Here is a 17,791-nt window from a genome sequence, read left to right on the forward strand (position 1 = left end):
GAGTGTGCAGGAAGGAGACAGGGATGGAGCACTGTTTACCGAAAGAGTGGATGTAATCAGGAGAATCCCATTGTGCAGAGCAGACATGAGCTAGCTACCTATGGTGTGTGCTACGTCTGAAATAAGAGTCGCCCATCGGTACGGAGCTAAGGGTGGGGCCCGCAGTGACAGTAGGGCTCTGCAGAGGGGCCAGAGTTGGGGGCAGATGCAGGAGAGGAGTGAGGTGGGATCTTCAAGGGAGAATAACCCGGAGCCTGAGGAGGGAAGTGAACAGAGGCAGGGGATGCCCCGCGGTCTCCAAGATCTGCAATGTAAGACCCTTCTCTCAGAGAAGCCACAGGAGGCAGGCCCAAAGGTACAGGATCACGGCATCCAAGGGGGAGGCTGGCACTGGTCCACACTGTGCACAACTACGGAGGTTAAGCAGATGGAAAATGGAAGACAGAGCTTCAGGATTGGTCTCCTGCCTCCAAGCTTTGTTGTTCCAATCTCTTTTTCTGCTGCCTCTGAAGCCTTTCTTCTAACAGAGGACCTGCGTGTGTCAGTGCTTCCGTTATCAGAAACCTTCCATTGCTTCCCATTGCCCAAAGTCCTTTGCAAAGCATTTCACTGACCCCAGATCTGGTCTGAAAAGCCCCACCTCCTACTTTATCCTTCCCCATCTCATCGGTCTGGGGCTCTCCCTCTCCGTGTTGCATACCAAGTATTCTCGGGCCTTCATGGTTAGTGTATGCTGTTCCCCAGCCTGGAATGCCCTTCCCTTCCAGTTGCTGCTAATTACAACTCTCCTTATCCTTCAATGCCTCTATCAAATGTTACCTCTCCATTGCAGAGCGTTCTGTGATACCTCCAGTGAATAAGGTCTTTCCTCCGTTCAAGGACCCATGCAGTGTTTTGCCTAGCAATCATTTCATTCTTTCTAAGTTTCCATGGAGTTGTTGGCTTGTCTCTCTCCTCCCCTAGCTTATGTATGAAAGCAAAGAACACATTGTAGCTTTGAATCACCCACAGCATGAGCTCTTGTGTGCGAAGGCAGTCAACCAGTACCAGCCAAGCATCTGAAGAGAGAAATGCCTAAGAGCAGTAGATGCTGGCAGTTCCAGCCCTTCCAGTTATTTCTTCGGAAATTGTGGGGTGCCTCATAGTTATTTGTCTTTAGGGGTTTGCCCTGTAATTAATGCCTTGGCCCAGTGGTGGGTTGCCTTATAATCATACGTGTTCCCCATGATCTCTCGAGCCATTTTGATATTGAGGATACACTATTGCACATACACTAATGTTTTCCAGAGCGTTTCCCATAGTTAGACAAAATGTAAAAACTTGGTCTGGCCATCAGAAATGCTTTATCATATGTGCTCTTCTTGACGGCAGGTTAGAGAAATCCCTACACAGTCCCGTCGGGATCATAAATGTATCTCACGGGCCTTGAATTAGGAGGGTAAAGTTTCCCAACACTCAATTTACAGACTCAAAAAGCATCTGTTCACTCAATCTTCTACCCTCTTCTTTTGCCCCTCCAAATAGGCACTGACAGTATTTAGATGAAGTGAATATACTGATTTATTTCTCACCCACTTGCTGTCTGCAAGGAAAACGTGTATTCAGGTTCAGTGAGCACCTACTATGTGCCAACAGTGTGTCTGTGTTAACAGTGTACAATATACAACTCAGGTCAGTTCTTTCTGTGGTCTGTGTTTTAGGAGTTAGATAATTTCTGTTTTGTTATAGAACACTGCGAGCAGTTTAAGGTCGATGTAGACAGTTCTGCTTTTTTTTTTTTTTTTTGCCTGCTTTGTTTTTATTTTAGGATAGACATTTATAAAACACAGCTGGCTAAATGCTAAATGCAGCTGTGAACAACGTCATTTAAATATATCTCTAATCCAACAAACCTGGCTTTTGGCAAGGAAGGGGGAAAATAGTTAATTGCTTTTTAACACTTTAGTCTTACAAAGAGGAAAAGGGTAATATAGCCAGAGGGTATGTTCAGTGATTTTTTTTTTTTTTTTTTAAGTTAAGTTCATGTTACTGGGATTCTGCAGTGTAGGTTGGGAGGGAGTCTTCCAAAGCACTGAACTTTGGAGAAAACTCTTCCTCTATCTTTATAATAATAGTAATCACCATTTTATGAGCATTCCTTCTAGGCTGGGCACATACTTAAGAGAGCTTTACCTGGTTTACTTCGTTGTATCCTCCAGGGGATATGCCATTTACACACCAAGTAACTAAGGCTCAGAAAAATGGACTTACCCGGAGTCACATATCTGGTTAGGCGTAGGATTGGAACTTATGCCTGGCTGCATAACGTCAGGGCCCACACTGTAGCCACAACTGGGATTTTTCTAAATCTACCTGCATTGAGACACAACTGCACCGGAAACATGCTTGAGAGGTGAGTAATGACAAGACTGGGAAAACGGAGGGTATGGTAACTGACATCGCCTTTGCTTGAATTCTGAAGGACAGATGCAAGAAATATGCTAGTTGGCCTACCCCAAAAAACCCCAAGATAGGTATCTTTCTCTGTTTGTATTTCAATATATAATGCTCTTCTTTCTTTGATAAGTAATATAGGTATGCGTAAAGGTTTTTTGGAAGGAAGTTCAAGACAGCATTATTAATATGGGTACCACAAACTGAATATGCAATAATGTAGGGCTCATTAAATAAATTATAGGGGAATGCACTGCCACCGTTAAGAATTCTATTTTAAAAGAATATAAAATGCAACGGAGAATGCCCATGATATATTGCCAAGTGAAAAAGTAAGTTAAAAGCCTGTAAGTACTGTATGATCCCATTTTTGTTTTACACACATACTATCTATATGCATAGATAGGGACAGACAGAAACAGACATACATAAATACAGGAAAAGGACTAGAAGGACATCCATATTACCAATATTTTAACAATGATTTTCTCTGGATAATGGGTAAATTTTTTTCCGGTATTTCTTACATTTCCTATAATGAAATATATTAATGATGTAAAAGTAATTTTTAAGTAACTTATTAACCCAATAATTTCAGTAAATAAATTATTTTTGAGTATTCACTGTGTACCAGGCACTATGTATTCCAAACATTAAAAAAGAATTATAGGGATGTCTGGGTGGCTCAGTCAGTTAAGCGTTCCACTTCACCTCAGGTCACAATCTTGCGATTTGTGGGTTTGAGCCCTGCCTTGGGCTCTGTGCTGACAGCTCAGAGCCTGGAGCCTGCTTCAGATTCTGTGTCTCCCTCTCTCTCTGCCTCTCCCCTGCTCACGTTCTCTCTCTCTCTGTCTCCCTCTCTCTCAAAAATAAATAAACGTTAAAACAAATTTAAAAAGAAATAATAACAAAAAAGAAAATCTACTCATATCCCTGCTTCACTAACATTTTGGATGATCTCCTTCAGGTCTTTTTCAATGGAGTTTTTTATTGTGTTTTTTTTTTTAAGTTTATTTATTTATTGACGGGGTGGGGGCGGGGAGAGATAATCGCAAGCAGGATTTGCACTGTCAGGGCAGAGCCCTCACCAGAGGGCTCAGACTCACAAACTGTGAGATCATGACCTGAGCCAAAATCAAGAGTCAGATGCTTAACCCACTGAGCCACCCGGGCACCCCTCAATGCAATTAAAAAAATTTTTTTTCTTTAATATTTATTTATTATTGAGAGACAGAGAGATACAGAGCGTGAGCAGGGGAAGGGTAGAGAGAGTGGGAGACACAGAATCTGAAGCAGTCTCCAGGCTCTGAGCTATCAGGACAGAGCCCAATGCGGGGTTTGAACTCACGAACTGCAAGATCATGACCTGAGCTGAAGTCGGCCGCTTAACCAATGGAGCCACCCAGGCACCCCTCAATGCAATTTTTAAAACAGAGTAGTCACAAAGCAGACAGCTCCTGAGCCCTGGTCATTAGGAGTTCATTCAGCCAATAGGAGTCAACCAGCCTGAGAGCCCTGACTTTGCCACTTGTACTCCGACATCACTTCCCCCTAAGCCTTATCTCCATTCTCAGCAAAAAGGATCAAGAGTGGTACCTACCTCATCAGTCTTTTGGAGGATTAAATGAGTTGCTACAAGTAAAGTGCCTTGAAGTACACACCAGATAATAACTACTGTTGTCACTCTCTGTTGAATGGCTCCATTGCCATTCTGTTTTGTTTCTCATCTACTTTCTTCCAAAGAGTAAAAATAGTTATGTTTTTCCTGTACAGAAGAGACCCCTATTGAAGTCATTCAGGCATATAAAGTCACCTTTGAATTTTGCATGTAGGTGAGATCACTCGGTCAAAGCCATTTGGCCTCCTATCCAAGGCAAAGCTGTAAAGGACAGAGAGAGCTGCCATGGTGTACAGGAGCATTTATACCTTTCAGAAAGTCGTGGGAGCCATGATTGAACAAAGATCTACTTAATTGGGTTTGGAAACCTAATACATATGGCTAGTGACAGACAATAGGATATTTAAACTCTACTGCTTATGTTGACTGGCTCTTGCCTTTGGGGCCTAGTGTTCTGTTGTGTCTTATGAGTGTGGGATACTGTCTTATGACTCTTCGTAAGGAAACTGTCCAGTGGCAGGCTCTTCCAAGAAGTTTCTAGCTGTGGTACTGCCTTGCTCCAGACTAGCCACCATCATCTGCTTCCTGCATGATTCTGAGGCCTCCTACCTCACGCCCTGCTGTTTATCCTGCCCCTCTTAAGATCTGCTCTCCACCCAGGACCCAACAAGAGTCTTAAAAGTCAATCATTGCATGTCACCCCCTAATTCTAATCCCCAGTGACTTTCCACTGCCCTCAGAAAAAAAGCCCCAACTTTCTGCATGATTCCACATGTCTGTATAATCTGTTCTTTGCGTACTTCTCCACTTTGACCATTTCCCCCTGTCCATGATGCTTGAAGTATCCTGGCCTTCTGCTGGATTCTAGAACACACCAAGCACTTGTTCACCTCAGGGCCTTACCCCATTGTCTTCCTTCCACAACGAATATTCTCCACTTTACTCTTTGCACGCATGGCGCCCTCATTCTTTTGGTCTTCTCTTCTGCATCACCACCTTAGAGAGGCTTTCCCTGTCTACCTAATTTGTAACAGCTTCTCTTGTTCCGGTGCCTTGTATGTCCCTTTTATAGAGTAGATCTTAACAAATTTCTACTTATTTCGTTTGTTTATTTGTTGGCTTATTTGGTGTGTGTTTACATAGTCCGTCTGTCTATCCCCGGTCTTCCCTACCCTGTTAGAATGTAAGCGCCCCAAGGGCAGAACCGGATCTTTCACTTTGTTGTTGTGTTCTCTGGCAGAGCCCCTCATGGAGAAGGTGCCCGATGAAGATGAAAGGAACGGAGGGAGAGAGGGAGGAAGGAAGTCTCCAAAAAGGGGGCTGCTTTTCCAGGCAGCCCAGTTTCCCGTGAATGTGGGCAGTGTGTCCTGTTCAGCCCTAGCATTACTGTGCAAGTTTAAAAATAAAACCCCTGGGTGGAGTGAGAAGCCTTTAAAGAGGATGGGGGAGAGATAATGAGAAACATGAGTAGCCAACGCAGGCCCAGCAGGATGTGGGACTGGCCAGGAAGAGAAAGGGACCTTGACTCCGGGGAAACACTGACTTTGGGGCTGTAATAGTCTGGCGAATGTAGGACTCCTAATTAGTCACCAGAGGTCTTTCTCTTGATCTCCAGTATAAAAAGACTTTAAAGTGGCCAACTCAGGATATGCTTCCATCCTACAAGACATGTTGAGAGATTTTCGACAAGACGTTCTTTACAATTGCTAAAACGGGGGCCTCCACACCCCGCATCTGACTGCCTCTCCAGTAGAAGAAGGAAAGGCCAGGAGGTAACAGAGGCGATGAAGCCAGCTTTGGCTCACCCTCCCCCTGACCTTCCCCAGGGCCCATCCCAGCGTGGGATCTGAACCTCCCACCATAATAGGGCTCCCGCCAGACATCCTAAGGTGTATCCGCCCTCCAAAGTCTTAGCTCAGTTTTGGGGCAGCGTAAGGCGGGGAGGGTCAGGTCAATGGGTCACTAGAGACAACTCGGACATCGCCTTGGAAACGCTCTCCCCCCACGTGCACTGCCTACAGTTGGATCCACCCTGAACCAGCTGTGTGTTAAATCCTTGGGCCTTAGTGGGAGGTGGGGAGGCATCTGGGGAAGGTCAGAGTGGGTCAGGAAGGGGTCCACCTCTTTTAAGGAAGACCATCAATCTTCAGGCCTTCGTGAGAAGTCTGACGACCCAGGGGAACAGCAGGCTAAAAATCCATAATCTCGGCCTGGTCCCTGTGGTGCAAGGATGGGCCGAGCTGAGTGTGGGGGCTGCCAACATCCCCTCCTTCAGACTGTGGCCTGGACCCCTTCCCATAATCCATCTCTCTATGCTGCTCCAGCAGCCAAGTGATGTGCTCATGGTCACCTGGTGCAAGCAAATATTTGCAAGCCTTTACAACATTGATCACCACTGGGTTTTTTCCATATCCACAGCTATGTGATGGTCAAGAGGGCCACAGAGGAATGGGTATGGAGAGAGACAGCTGGAGCTTTGCACACCATGCATAACCTCCAAGCCACTCTCCAGAGGCAGCTCTTGTAGAGAAGGAACCCAAAGTCTAAAAAGGACCAGTTCTGTACCCAAGGTCACTCCGGAGGGAGGGGCGGAGTACTGGACAGCCCGAATGCAAGATCCAGTGCAGGCCACCCTCCTGCAGACTGTCCCTTTCATCCCTGTAGTTGATTTTCAAATGATTTAAGCTCAAAGCCCCGGGCCAGGGCCCTTGAGCAGAATTTCTGAGTAGTCTGTGCCCTGAGAAACCCCGTGCCTGTCTGTGCGTGGGAATCCCAAAGCCCTTTTGTGGATTGAGCAGAAGGAGCCTGCTGGGGTTGACTCCTTCTTTAATTGTTTGTTGGAAACGCCCTCAGCCTAAAACTGCTGAACAAATGGCCTGTGTCTGTTCCATGCTTCAGCTCTGTAAGGGGTCTGTTGCTTTCTCGGCTAGTTCTAGTTTCCTGACCTGAGGCTTTTAAGTGCTGAGAAAGCACAGGGTGATAATTGCCCCTTGCAACAAAAAAAGCTGATGGAGGAACAGCAGGACAGCAGGTGACCACCTTCATGCCCCAGGACCATTTTTTAACATCAAATACATTCTTATGAAGGCTTCCAAAAAAGCATTAGCCAGACTGCAAACCTGTTGGTAGCAATAATTAATATTTTATTGGGCAAATACTGTGCTGTGTGTTGCATACTGAAACATTTTTGGGGCTTTACATGTACTGTCTCACTGAAGTCTTAGGGCAGCCCTATGAGAGAGCAGCCCCTAGTGCTGATAATGGAACCCAGTATGGACTTCTCCTGGCCACAACCTGAGGAAATAGGTGCCCCTATTCTCTATTTTACAGTAAACTGGCCAGGGCCACGTAGCTATTGAGGGTCAGAGCCAAAATTCATACCCGGTCTTGCACCAGAGTCCATGCTGTTGGCCATTTTGCTACCCTACCAATATGCACCACAGACTGTCACCCTGAAATAATGAAATAATGAGAAGAGTCTTGGGCTTCCATGTTAGCTCTCTTTCCAAGGAGGTTAGGACTCTGCTTCCAGAGCCCTCAGCAAAGACATCCGGGACCAGCCAGGGAAAATGGCAGCAAGGTTTTTTGGCCAACTGAGTGGAGATTTTGCCTTTGCTCCTGCAACTTAAACACCTTATCACCAAAGGCCAAGAAGCCTGGGCCGACTCAGCCCGTGACTCTGAACCAGGGGAATGTTCTCTGGGCTGCAGACTTGCTCTGTGTGGGCTCCAGGGAATGACTGGAGCCTTCATCTCCGCTCTCCCACAGTTGCCATTTCTAAACTCTGACAGAGATTCTGAGGAAGTAAAAGAAGAGTCTTGTTTTCTAGAGGCTTTTTATGTCCCCAGAGGTATTGGTGCAGCACTTTGCACACATTGATTAAGCAACGCAGGCTGCTTGTGTTCCCATCAGACCGATGGCAAAGGCAGAGATGCTCTGGTCCATCTGCCCCCATGGGTGCGAGGGCCGGAACACGCCAGATCGATGTCTCCCTTCTAGGTGCCTGACATCACTTGTTTCCCTTTGATGCCCATCAGCCAAAAGAAGTTATTCATCTCTAAGCATGAATAATAACCACTAAGCTGGATTTTTCCAGGCAACCAAAGTGAGTTCTCTGAAGAGCTGAGAGTAGGCTGGCTAAGCCAGAGTAGGTGGCATATGGCCTGGGGTCCATGAGGGGTGTGGTCCCCTAAGTCAGGGTCACAGGCCCTAGACACAAACCTGTCAGCTTTGCTTTCACATGTGGTGCATCCTTTTCTAGAACTGTGAGGAGCAGCAGAGAGCGGGAGATCCCACTTCTGTCCTGGGCCTTGGATTTCTCAATTGAAGATTCTATGAGTCACTCATTCATTCATTGGGCCAATATTTACTGAGCACCTCTGTGGCTAGGCTCTGTCCCAGGGATACAGCACGAAACAAGATGGATGAGATCCTGCCCTTGTGAGGCTCACGTTCCAGACAATAGCAAGTGTTAAAAAAGTTGACAAGATAAATACAGACTGGGGCAAGTCCCATGATAGAGACGGGAAAGGAAGCCTCTTTGGGGGAGTTGCTGAGAGAGGTGAGGCCCAAGGATGAAAAGATCTGCTATGTGAAGAACAGGGTTGGGCACCTGGTGGCTCAGTCGGGTAAGCATCCGACTTCGGCTCAAGTCATGATATTGCGGTTCACGGGTTTGAGCCCTGGGTTGGGCTCTGGGATGACAGTGCCGAGCCTGCTTGGGATTCTCTCCCTCCCTCTGTCTCTGCCTCTCCCCTGCTCATGCTCACTCACTCTCTTTCTCTCTCTCTCTCTCTCTCAAAATAAATAAATAAGTAAACATTGAAAAAAAAAAAAAAGAACAAGGTAGAGCATTCCAGGTGGATGGAACAGCAGTCACAATGTCCAAGAGGCTGGTAAGGACATGGAACCTCAGAGGAACAGAAAAGAGGCCAGTGGGGCTCGAGTGGGTGGGAGAGGTAAGAGGAGCAGAGTCAGGGGATCCTGCTCCCCAAGAGGCCTTGGGCTGCTTACTCACCTTCCTGAAGATCCCCTCTCTTTTCCAAAGTGTGCCCCGCTTGCCCCCACAACTCATCCTTGCTTAGCCAGATCCAGCCCCTCTCCAGGAAGAAAAAGGAAGAGAGTTCTTTTTGTGGCAGGCGGGGCTTCTGGCAAAGGCGTTGCGTTCACTTTTACATGGGGGCTCCTGAGTGCATTACGCCAACGATACCTGGCACTGGCGAGAAGTTTCCCAGCGATGGAGATGGCGTGCGTGTGGTAGTGGGGCTCTCAGGCACCACCCAAGTGGGAACTCGCCAGCTGCGGGCCCATCTTGCCACTGCTCCCGTGAGCTCACCAGTGAGGCAGCATTTGGCATCAGGTCCTTTGCACTGCTCCTTTCAGATGCTTCTCTGCCCACTTTCACCCCTAGTGCCCTCAGCGGTCTCTCTGGGCTCCCTTCCCTTACCTCTTTCCCCTTCATAACCGGAATCTCTGCCATTCTCCACAGCCCCCACTGAATAATTTGCCTCTGGAATGCATGCCTGCTCCTGCACCTTCAGACAAAGTACAGCAAGCAGACGGGTTATATTCCGAGGCCCCCCTGTGTCCTCCAAGTGTTGCCAAATGGGGGGCTGCCCGGCCAACCTGTCCGAGCTGCCAAGCTGGGTCATTAACCATTGACAGGACAGAACTGTCCCCGTTTGACCCTTCCCAATGGAGCCTTGACAAACACCTAGAATGTGCTCTGTTGAGGGTCGACAATGGCTAGAACTTCATTCCCTAGAGGCGAAGCAGCCAACCCCAAGTTTGTGAACTCAAAAAGTCTGATGTCTTGCTTTTGGAAAGACCCACTGCTAAAGCATGCCTTTGACATCTCTATCCCAGGATTCCCTTTGTTGAAAGGAGTTTGCCGTATCCAGGATTCCTTCCTTCTCTGGCCTTCTGTGGTTCTCACTTGAAGGACCCAAACTGTCAACCCAGCTGCCATGGTCTGGCCCCCTCCTGGGCCTTGCTCTCTGACCCGTCCCCCTTCTTCCATACATTCATTCTTCCCTTCCTTCTTCCAGCCATACCGGCCTTTCCTCCACCCCTTGGCAATGCCGCACTTCCTCACACTGTGTGACCTTTGCAGTATTTTCCCTCCGTCTGAAACACTCATCCCTCACCCAGTGGACGCTTGCCCACCCCCTACATCTCAACCCAAGCGTCACGAACTCACCAAAACCTTTCCAGACCCCGTGACTGGGTCCGGTACTGCATATGCTTTCCTGAGACACGCAGGAGAATTACTGTGTGATTGAGTCCGTGTCCCTCTCTAGCCTCTAGCTTTCAGGAAGGCGGGAACCGTCCGTTCCAGGCTGTATCACAGCCCCAGTGTCTAGCATGCTCCCTGGCACACTGGCAGTAGCTCACAAATGAGGTGAATGAACCTGAGGTGAAGGCACTAGTGACCCTCAAGTAACCCCCCTCCCAGTCCCCATTCTCTGTCCTCTTTATCCAGCTGCCTCTTTATTTCTTTACTTTCCCTTCCCTCCTCTCTCCTCCCCTCGTCATCCTTGCTGCTCATTCCTTCTTCCTTCCTGGGACTTAGACTATCTGTGAGTCCCATGAACACTGTTTAAAGTCAACAGAAGTTGACTCCTGAGTTAAAGAGACAAGAAAGTTGTCATAACTTGGTAGGATGTGTTGGCCTCAAACTAGATCACTCCAAACTCAGGACCTGGGGGTGAACCTAGGCTCCCACCATAGTAGTTTTCCAGGGCTCCCCCAACAGGTACCACAGACTGGCGGCTTAAACAACAGAAGTGTATTGGCTCACAGTTCTGGAGGCCAGAAGTCCAAGGTCAGGGTATCAGCAGGGCTGGTTCCTTCTGAGGGCTGGGAGGAGAAGCGTTGTTCCAGGCCTCTCTCCACGACTTGTGGATGGCCTTCTTTTCCCTGTGTCTTCATGCCATCTTCCCTCTAGGTATGTCTTTCTGTCCCAATTTCCCCATTTTATAAGGATGCCAGTCATGCTGGCATTAGGGCCCACCCTAATGACATCATTTAAACTTGATATCCTCTGTAAAGGCGTCTCCAAATAAGGTCACATTCTGATACTCTGCAGGTTAGGACTTCAACATGTGAATTTAAGGAGAGGACGTAGTTCAGCTCCTAACACCTGCCTTCCACCTGCCCATTGCCTCAGCCCTTTCTGATTGATTGAATGAGAAAAAAGTAGGGGAGCACAGGGCCACATCATCTTCTGAGAAAGTTAGGGCCTGGGAATGGAAGCGGACCAGAGAGGAACGTGAACCAGAGAAAGTCACCCGAGAGCGAGAAGGGAAGGCTGAAGTGACCAACAGGTAAAACTCCGCTGATAGGAGGTTCCATGATGGTGCTCTGGTAATCTGCTTGTCCAGAGTTCATACCCCAGATCGGCCACTTCCTAGCAGCGAGGGCTTTCCCCTCACTTGTAAAAGGTGGATAATAATTGCACCTAACTTATGGGGTGGTTGTGAGGGTTGAGTGAGGGAATAGCATGAAGGGGTTGGCCCTGTGCCTGGCACATAACAACTCGGCGTGCAGTGTGGACACTGTCGTGGATGTTGCAACACGTGGAGGGCTAGTCCGAGGAAGACGGTAATTCAGGAAGGAGGGGATGACAAGGAAGAGGCCAATTGTCCCTGACTCAGACCAAATGACTCTGTGTTCTCGTTCACAGCAATGAAGGGAAAAGAACCAGAGCAATGGTCAGACTTGGGTTTCCTCAACTGTCCCCTGTGGACCAAAGATGGAATCACCTGGGTCCTACCCAGGAAATGCAAAATCGTGGGTCCCTCCGGAACCTGGCTAAGTTGGGACTTCGATGGGCCGGACCTGGGTACCTGATTTTTTTAAACAAGCTCCCCTGTGATTATTATGCACATTTGTTTGCAAGCTACAGGTCCTGGAGAGACAGAGGGGAGTCTTGTCTGAGGTCCCCCCCCCCCAACACCTGTACAGCTCTGGTGCAAGAGGGGCTTGCTCCTCACGCCTGTCCCCACCACTAGCATTCCTTGGACAAAGTCAGAGGTCATGAGCAGTTATGCAGAAAACAAATCTCTGTCGAATTTTAAACGTTCTCCTTAGAGGGGTTGCACCAGCAGATCGAGTCTTTTACAGACACCAAGTTCTGGATGGCCCATCCCTTCTCTCTCTACGACTGGAGTCACCCAGTCTTGACGTCGAGCTGAGCTCAAGCTGACCTCTGACCTCAGGCCTGCAGAGTTGAAGCGGGGTGCTGGCCCAGCAGGCTTGTGCCTCTGCCTCTGTGTCTGTTGTCAGGCACCATTTCCTCTCTTCTTGGGCATCATCCGCTGACTGGTTCAGGAAAACCTGAGGCCCCTCTTGTTCCCCCGTGACTGCATTCATGTCTTGTTCCTGAAGACCTGGTCTCAAAAGCCGTAGGTCCTCAAAGTGGAGAGTCTGACTGTGGGCCAAGCTGGGGTCTGCCTTTCTTTCTTTCTTTTTTTCAATTTTTTAAAAAACGTTTATTTATTTTTGAGAGAGAGAGAGTGTGAATGGGGGCGGAGCAGACACACACACACACACACACACACACACACACACACAGAATCCGAAGCAGGCTCCAGGCTCTGAGCTGTTGGCACAGTCTGATGTGGGGCTCGAACCCACAAACCATGAGATCACGGATCATGGCATGAGCTGAAATCAGATGCTTAACCAAATGAGCCACCCAGGCACCCCCTGGGGTCTGCCTTTCCTAGGAGAGTTTCCAAATCCTGGCCTACTTTCCTAGGTCTTCAAATATCACCTGTCGTGAATTCCTGTCACCAAATTCCACGTCTCTTAGGACCCCTCCAGTGATCCGATAAAACATACATGGCAAATCAGGTGGGAGCACAGCCTGGGTATGACATGTGGCTCTGTCACTTGGTGACTGCGTGAACTTCGGGAAATGGCCCAGCCCAGCAAGCCTCAATTCCTACTTCCCAGGATTGTTATGAGAATTCAGCAAGATCAGATACATAAAGCCAAGTCGGGTACCCGGCACATAGTAAGGGCACAGGAAACATAAAGTGTCACTTTGGACTTTGGAACAAAAGGACTTGTGTACAGCATGTTCAGAACTCACCTTTCACTAATAGCAAATACATAGTAGTTACTATAAGTCAGGCACTAAGAGCATGACTCATTTGAGCCTTTCAGCAACAAGGTTGGTACTTTCTTACCCCATTTTACAGATGCGGAAACTGAGGCACAAAGCCACAGGATTAATAAATGGCACAGTCTGAATCTGAACCCCAGGGAGCCCCGCTGCAGAATCTATGCACTCGACCACTATATTAGGCTGCCTCTCTTAATTCGGAATATTTAGGAATCAAACACTTCATATTCCCTTCCTTCCTCTTCTCTCTCTGTAGACCACTGGCCTGGATGCTTGCCCTTGTTCCCATACCTTGGACCCTGCCTCCCAGCTGAGTTGGACATCCTGTCAGTCCACACTCACTGTTACCTGCCCCCGCCCCCCCAGGTAGGTGCCCTCCCTTTTCTGTGGCTGAGTGGGCTCAATCCAGTTGTACCTTGAGATGGGACCCCTTGTCAGTACTCCATGAGCATGTGTTGATTAGTGAAAAACAGGGGGGAAAAAAATCTTCATTCACCTATAATTCGTTTCACGTGTAGGCATTAGATTCACCTAAAACCGGGTATGCCTGCGGCACCCGTGACAGATTGCTTTTCCAGCAGCTTAACTCAAGGAGCATTGCATTGGCCAAGCAACACCCTTTGATAAGGTGGATGGGGAATGCCTTACACTCTGTACCGTCCCTCACTCCTAGAGGGTGGCCCAGCAGGCCTGGCAGCTCTGTGATCCTCCACGGTTTACTAGCATCCACAGAACGCATGTGAGCCAGGCGAGCGAGCACACTCTCCATCCTGGGTCAGGCATCCCTTCACTTAGTGTAGGTGGAGCCTAAGATGCCGTCCACCCTCACCACTGAAAGCATCATCATCGTGGTTGATGCTACTGGCCTATGACGTCAAACCACTTAACCAACCCCATAGCGCTTCCTTAAATCCTTTTCGGAACCAGGCAAGCCGTATCTATATGTATGCACAGCAGATCTGGGAGAGAGTTTACAAGAAAGTCTGTTTTTCTCCCTTCATTATTTGTGTATCAGTTTGGCCTTTGTTTAAGTACTTCATCTGCAAAGCCATTTACTCATACTAGCAAAGGCAGGGTCAACAGAAGAAAGCCTCCAGTGCTCACCAGCTGCCCTCAGCAGCACCTTTGATGATCTTGCCTTCAGATATACAATCTGAAAAGGGGAATTTCCTCAGAAGCCCTCAATGACCAACACAAAGAAAACAAAGGAAAAGGGAATTTGTGACTGTGAATCACAGTCTCCACCAAAATCCACACTCATTCACCCAGACAGTCCCAGTAAACAGCTGGCCAGCCCTTCACTGGACACCACTTTGCAAAGCCGGGCTTATTTCTTTTCAACCCTTTGCCACCATCAGGGCTGGCTGAGCCTCACACAAAGCCCCGGTCGTCCTGTGGCGGATGCTCGCCTCTCCCACCGCTGTTTGCAGAACTACATCATAAACAATCACATCTCTGTAGGGAATGAAAGGGAAAGTGCCAAAGCAGAAAAAGAATGCAGAAGAGTGTGTGGGGAGGTTGGGGGGGGGGGGGCGGCACAGTGGTTAAAGCAGCTAGAGAAAGCACTGAATGTTTACATTCTGCTGAGTCACGCAGGGAGCTCTTAGACCCCAGTGCCCAGATAAGGTGAGTTCCTCTTGGGTCTCTGAAAAATGGGCACTTGATGCCTAAATTCTCCCCCAGACCTGGAGGTCTGAATTTTTCAACTGTTCTTTAGAAGTCTTGCACACTTTGGGCATGTAATAGTGACGTGGATGTGGCTAGCCATTCCCGCACCTTCTCCTCCAGTGCCAGTCTGCAGGGGCACTGAGATGAGCGTGTGATATTCAAAGATCAGAAGGAAGGTAAGGAATAGTCCAGGTGAGCCACGGGGCCATCCGAATAGCCGCCTATCCTATCACATTCAGCTAATCCTGTATTTCAGCCCGACTTTTGTATCAAAATTAGGATAAAGTTTGAGGTGCTCAGTGAACAGCCTTCCCGAGGCAGCTGAATGTCCAGGTTCCCCAAGAGGGTGAGTGTGACACAGCAGGCTCACGCCCTCCAGACTTAACTAAAGCTACCGATTTTGGCTTCTGTGGAAACGAAGGGGCTGTATCCAGCGCTTCAGTAAATGAGGACATTCCGCCCCCTCCAGTCCTCGTCGGCCCGGCAGTGGAGGAATAAAGGTGCTGGGGCAGCATGGTGCAGGATCGTTTTTACAGTCTCTGAAGTCTAGGTGCTATTTTTACATGCCTGTGCCACGGGCGATGCCTCTCCCCAGAGTGGCCGGCACCACGGATTAAACCCAGCCAGAGGCGAGCTTCTGGGGATCCACTTGCCAGGGAACTGGTTCCAGTGGTATCTGCTTAAAACATCCCACTGCCTTCAGTCTTCCCGTTTTTTTCCCCCCTCTCCATGTAATATTATCCTTGCACTTGGACACACACACATACGCACGCCCTCAGCTCTGCACACAACCTGCTCTTTCCTCCCCAAAACGGAGACTCAGATTCTTACCTGAAAACCTTTGTAGGCTGAGGACTGTGCCTCTTCGTCCAAGGGCAACACGGAAATCCACTGGGTGTCGTCTGCTCCGTGTCACTGTCACTGTGCTGCGGCTGCTTTCCCAGCAGCCCCACGCCGGCTCTCTGAACTTCTCGGTTACTGCAGCTCTGTGTGGGGAGAGGGGACGGGCCGTGGCATGCACATCAGGTTGCTGGTCTGCCTCCAGACACCATGCCACAGAGCCGGCTACCAGTCCCGCAGGGTCGTGTGGGAAGCAGGGAGGCAGGCTGGGGGACTGAGAATGCCAGCCTCTGGGTCTCTCTCTGACCTTGTTTATCAGCAGAGGGGACCTGCCTGTAGACTACAGCCCGCACTGACCCCACCCACAGGGACATACACAGAGCTCTAAGTGCCCCCAACTCTGGACAGCCAGCAGCAGGCAGAGCTATTGGCCAGCAGGGAAGGGAGGCAGAGACGACAGACGGCAGCTATCCTGGGTGTTATTTTAACGTGGTTTGTCTTGGGGCAAATGGCTGAGCCGAATGGACTACTGGCCTGTCTGAGCAGAATCCTGTTTATTTGGAAGCCTCAGTCACCAGGGAAACAGCAGGTCGTGGCTCAGAGACACTCCTCTGGAATCAGAAGGCTGCCGGATGAAAGAGTCCTTTTCTGTTCTGTCATCTGGCATCCCTGTGCAGGGTGTAGGTGTCTGCGTGTGGCAGAGTGTGTGTGTGTCTGTTTGTGCCATTCCTAGGGCCAAGCCTTGCAACGGGCATGTTGCAAAGCCATCCAAGGCAATGGCCGTCCAGGCTAGGGCTGGATGGGGCTGTGGAGCAAGTATTTCTGTCGTTCCTGACCAGTGGTCAAGCCTGTCACTGCTGAACCGGGCTAATGAATCCTCAGGTGAGCCCAGCTCCAGGGGTGGGGATTTCATTAAAGGACCACAGGCATCATCTTCATGCCGCTGGCCGGGACAGGGTGAGGAAGGGAGGAAGCTGCCTGTACAAATAACTCTTTGGCTGGCAGGTAGGGAATGAAGCTGCAAATTGGATTAAAAGGATGTGGATCAGGAGGTATCTTTGAAGAGACTAAATGGAAACATGATGAATAGTTTCCTATAACTGAAGAAGGTCTCTACTCCTTATGTAGGCATTGGAAGCCTGGGAGGTATGTGTTTGTATGCATGAATGTTTGTCCAAGCCCGCCCGCCTGCTGATTCAGATAGACAGGTACGGATTGACCTGTGAGAACTAGAAATATGCTCTCTGGGGGCACCTGGGTGGCTCAGTCGGTTGAGCATCCGACTTTGGCTCAGGTCATGATCTCATAGTTTGTGAGTTCAAGCCCTATGTCGGGCTCTGTGCTGACAGGTCAGAGCCTGGAGCCTGCTTCGGATTCCGTGTCTCCCTCTCTCTCTGTCCCTCCCCTGCTCACTCTTTCTCTCTCTCTCTCTCAAAACAAAAACAAAAACATTAAAAACAAAATACTGCTCTCTGGTCTCCACCTCCCCTTGGAAGGTGGAGGTGGGAGCCTCTCTCCAAAGGCATCATGTGGCATCCAGGGAGCCGTTTTTGTGCCTTTTGAGGAGATGAGCGTCCCTGGAACAGGATGGATAAGCCACGGCTCTCCTGAAAGGGACTTGAAAAGTACAGAAAAAAAATGATTTCACCAAATTTTATTAATTGGAACCTCCGTGAGCTGCCATGCCTACATATTCAAAGGTACTCATAATTTGCTTTCAAAAATAATAATCTTCCTGAGTGTCTGCACAATTCCAAAGGACCTTCTGAAGCACAGAAAGATAAAAATATTTCGGATAATCGTCTTCTCAATACTGGAGAATTATTATGCTACCTCCAGTGTGCATGTTAACTTTCAACCACATGGAAAGATAGATCTTAAGGTTAGGAAACACTAAATTAGGAAATTAAACCCATTAAATAGCTAACTAAAAATTCTCAGGACAGAGATGCGGCTCAGGGTCTCACCCAGCGTGCATCCCCTAATAAAAGCCTTTGCTGTGACTAAACGCAGGTGTCCCTAGTCAGGGTCATGCCCTTGAACCTGCCCACACTGTGTGGTTGACCCTTCCCGTGCAGCTCGGCCGGGTTCCCATTCCATCC

General features: G+C 48.8%; 1 protein-coding gene across 1 annotated transcript in view; it reads right to left on the minus strand.

Moving 5' to 3' along the window:
• The window catches only part of FGF1 (fibroblast growth factor 1), a 91,232-nt gene extending 75,017 nt beyond the window's left edge, over positions 1-16,215 (minus strand). The window contains exons 1-2 of the mRNA XM_042986206.1: positions 16,066-16,215; positions 15,681-15,835 (exon numbers count right to left, since the gene is read on the minus strand). The gene's annotated coding sequence lies outside the window, so the exon portion shown is untranslated. The remainder of the gene's footprint in view (positions 1-15,680; positions 15,836-16,065) is intronic.
• Positions 16,216-17,791: the final 1,576 nt, after the last annotated feature.

Source organism: Panthera tigris, chromosome A1 (assembly GCF_018350195.1).
Source record: "Panthera tigris isolate Pti1 chromosome A1, P.tigris_Pti1_mat1.1, whole genome shotgun sequence".
NCBI lineage: Eukaryota > Metazoa > Chordata > Mammalia > Carnivora > Felidae > Panthera > Panthera tigris.